The sequence below is a fragment of the Ursus americanus genome, chromosome 26 (assembly GCF_024610735.1).
Source record: "Ursus americanus isolate L20-20 chromosome 26, mUrsAme1.1.p, whole genome shotgun sequence".
NCBI lineage: Eukaryota > Metazoa > Chordata > Mammalia > Carnivora > Ursidae > Ursus > Ursus americanus.
In genome coordinates this window covers 10,647,433-10,651,311 of record NC_142152.1, presented here as the reverse complement: position 1 = coordinate 10,651,311, position 3,879 = coordinate 10,647,433, and positions in this window count along the sequence as shown.

Below are 3,879 nucleotides of genomic sequence, written 5' to 3'. Positions count from 1 at the left end.
TTATTTTGATGACTTCAATTAGTCACTAAGATTCTTAGAAAAAAATGAGTATTATATTCTAACATCTTCTATTTCCAGAAGTCATCAGGAAGTATGTGTTTTAAGAAAACAGTTAATGAAAATAGACCAGTACTTAGACATATGCTGGAGAAAATCGTGAACTTTAAAAGAAAAAAACAAAATAGTCATATAAGTATACAGGCGAAAACAAAAATCAAGAGCAAATGTCAACAACAACAACAAAAAGAATAAACCATGCTCAGATTTTTTCTTCTATGACATCACATATTAGAAAGCAACAAAATAATGCCCTTGTACTTAGAAATTGAGTCCCAAGACTTCTATACTTGGTCAAGATGTCACTTCAGACGTGAAGACAACAGACAGGCTCTAATAAGCAAGGGATCTGAAAATTCTTACTACCCATAACCCTTCTTGCAAAAAATCTCCTAAGAGAGGATTAAAATCGAGATCTAAAAGTGGAGAGAGATCACCAAATTGAATGATTGATGGGGACAATTAAAAACCAATTTAATCATAAAATTATATAATAATAATGTGCACAACTACAAAACAAAATGTTTTTAACAAGCCTTAAAAGATACATAATTAAAGGTAAAAATAACATGGATATAAGAAATGATTTCAGTTCCCCAGACAAATGGGGGAAAATAATGAGAAAGTATGGGAAAAAGTTAAAATGTCCTGATACATTTTTTTTTTATGTGTGCAATTCAAAGACTTCTGGAATATTCACAGTTTTATATCCATCACCAAAAGCCATTTTAGGATATTTTGATTTCTACAAAAAGAAACCTCACAACCCATAGTGGTTATGTCACAACCCCACAACCACCACCACCCTCTGCCCCAGGCAATAACTAATCTACTTCCATATAATTGGAATCATACATAAATGTATGATTATACATGACTCGTACGTAAATATGTGGACCCTTGTGACTGGTTTCTCTCTCTTAGTGTGTTTTTAAGGCTCCTCTATTTTGTAGTATGTACCAGCACTTCATTCTTTTTATAACCAAACGATATTCCATATAGATATACCACTTTCATTAGTTGATGGGCATTTCCTAACTTTTGGTTATTACAGATAAGACTGCTATGAAAATTTGTTTTTGTGTGAATGTATGTGTTTCTTTCTCTAGGAGTGAATCATATGGTAACTCAGTATTTAACCATTGAGGGACTGCCAAACTGTTTTTCAAAGTGGCTGCCCCATTTAATATTCCCACTAGCAACGTATGAGTGTTTTAGCTTGTACATACCCTAACCAATACTTATTTCTTTAAAGATTTATTTATTTATTTTTAGATGTGGGCAGGGGCAGAGGGAGAGAGAGAACCCCGAGGAGACTCCCTGCTGAATTGGGAGCCCGACGTGGAGCTCGATCTCACAACCCTGAGATCATGACCTGAGCCAAAACCAAGAGTCGGACGCTCAACCGACTGAGCCACCCCGGCACCCCTCCAGCCAATACTTATTATCTGTCTTGTTGATTATAGCCATCCTAGTGTGAAGCAGTATCTCATTGTGGTTTTGATTTGCATTTCTCTCATGACTAGTGATGTTAAGCGTTTTCCATGTGATTGTTGCCTTTTTTTTTTTGAGTCATAAATATTAATATATTTTGTACATTTCTTAATTGAGTTGTCTTTTGTTGTTAAGAGTTCTTCATATATTCTGGGTAGTAGATGTTTTTCTATCTATCTATATGATATATAACTTGCAAATACTTTCTCCCATTCTGTGGCTTGTCTTCTCATTTCCTTGATGGAGTTCTTCAAAGCTCAAAGGTTTTAATTTTGATGAAGTGCAATGATCTGCTTTTTCTCTTATAGTTTGTACTTTTGGCATCTTATTTAAGAAAACATGACCTCACTCAAGGTCACAAAGATACTCATCTAGCTTTTCTACTAAAAGTTTGTCCATAGTTTTAGCTCTTACATTTAAGCTGATGATCCTTTTTCGGTTAATTTTTATAAATGGTGTGAGATTCAACTTCATTCTTGTGGATGGTAGGAGTTCAGCTTCATTCTTTTGCATGTGTTTATCCGGTTATTCCCAGCACCATTGCCAAAGACCAAGTGACCGTAAACGTGAGGGTTTATTTCTGGATCCTCAGTGTTACTCCGTCGATCTCTATGTCTATGCTTATGTCAGCAACACATTGTTTTGATTACTGTAGCTTTTGATAAGTTTTGAAACTGGGGAGTGTGAGTCCTCCAAATCTGTTATGCTTTTTCAAGATTGTTTTGGCCATTCTGGGTCTCCTGCATTTCCATATGAGTTTTTGGATTAGCTTGCCTAATTCTGCAAAAAATGGCAGCTGAGATTTTTTATAAGAATTGCATCTAACCTGTAGATCAATTTAAGAAATACTCCCATCTGAACAACATTAAGTATTCCAACCACGAATATGGATGTGTTTCCATTTGTTTAGGTCTTCTTTCTTTCAATGACATGTTGTAGTTTCATTGTATAAGTCTTTCACTGCTTTTTAAAAATTTATTCCTAAGTATGTTATGCTTTTTGATGCCATTGTGAATGGTATTTTCAAACTGTAATTTCTGAGTTTTTACTGACAGCATATAGAAATACAATTGATATATTGTATATTGATTGTGTGTCCTACAACCTTGCTAAATATATTAGTTTCAGTATTTTTTGATAGATACAATAGGATCTTCCACATGAAAGATCACGTCATCTACATTAAAGACAGATTAACTTATTTCTGTCCAAACTTAATGCCTTTTTTTTTTTTTTGGTCTTATTGCACTGGATAGAAACTTCAGTGCCATGTTGGATAGATGTAATGAAAGTAGACATCCATGTCTTATTCCTGATCTTAGAGGGAGAGCATTTAGTTTTTCACCATTAAGGGTATTGTTAGCTATAGTTCTATTCATCAAATGTCCTTTATCAGATTGAGAAGTTTCCTTCTTTTCTTAATTTTTCCGAGAGCTTATCTTTTATATCTATTGAAATGATCATGTGGTTTTTACCTTTTATTGTGTTAATGTTTTATTACATTGGTGACTTTTCTATGCTAGACCAACCTTGCCTTCCTGGGATAAATCCCATTTGGTCAGGGCGTATAAATAATCCATTACCATGTTGCTGGGTTTGACTTGTTAGTATTTTCTTGAGAATTTTTGCATCTATATTAATAAAAGATGTGATGTTGGCCTGTAGTTTTCTCTCCTTGTGGTATCTTTGTCTGGTCTTGATATCAGAGAAATACTAGCTTCATAACATGAGTTAGGAAGTGTTCCCTCCTCTCCTATTTTTTGGAACACTTTGTGAAAGATAGGTGTTAATTCTTCTTTAAAGATTTGGTAGAATTCAGCATTGAAGCCATCTGGGCCTGGACTTTTATTTATGGGAAGATTTTTTTATTACTAATATGCTCTCTCCAATAGGTATAAGTCTATTTAAATTTTCTTCTTCTTTTATTAGTTTTGTCCTTTTAGGAATTTGTGTATTTCGTGTAAGTTACCTAATTTGTTGGGATACTATTCCCTTATAATCCTTTTATCTGTATGGTCACTAGACCCCTCTTTCATTCCTGATTTTAGTAATTTGAGACTTCTTTTTTGCTTGGTTAAGCTACCTAAGGGTTTGTCAATTTTGTTCATCTTTTCAAGAAACCAGTTTTTGGTTTCATTGGATTTAAATATATTTTTTATTGTCTTTTTCATTTATATACACTCTTTTTGTTTCCTTTCTTCTGTTTGCCTTAAGTTTAGTTTGCTCTTCTATTTCAGTTTCCTAAAGTGGAAAGTTAGCTTATTGATTTAACAACTCCCCCTTCCCTCCTTCCTTCCTTCCCTCCCTCCTTCCTTCTTTCCTTCCTTT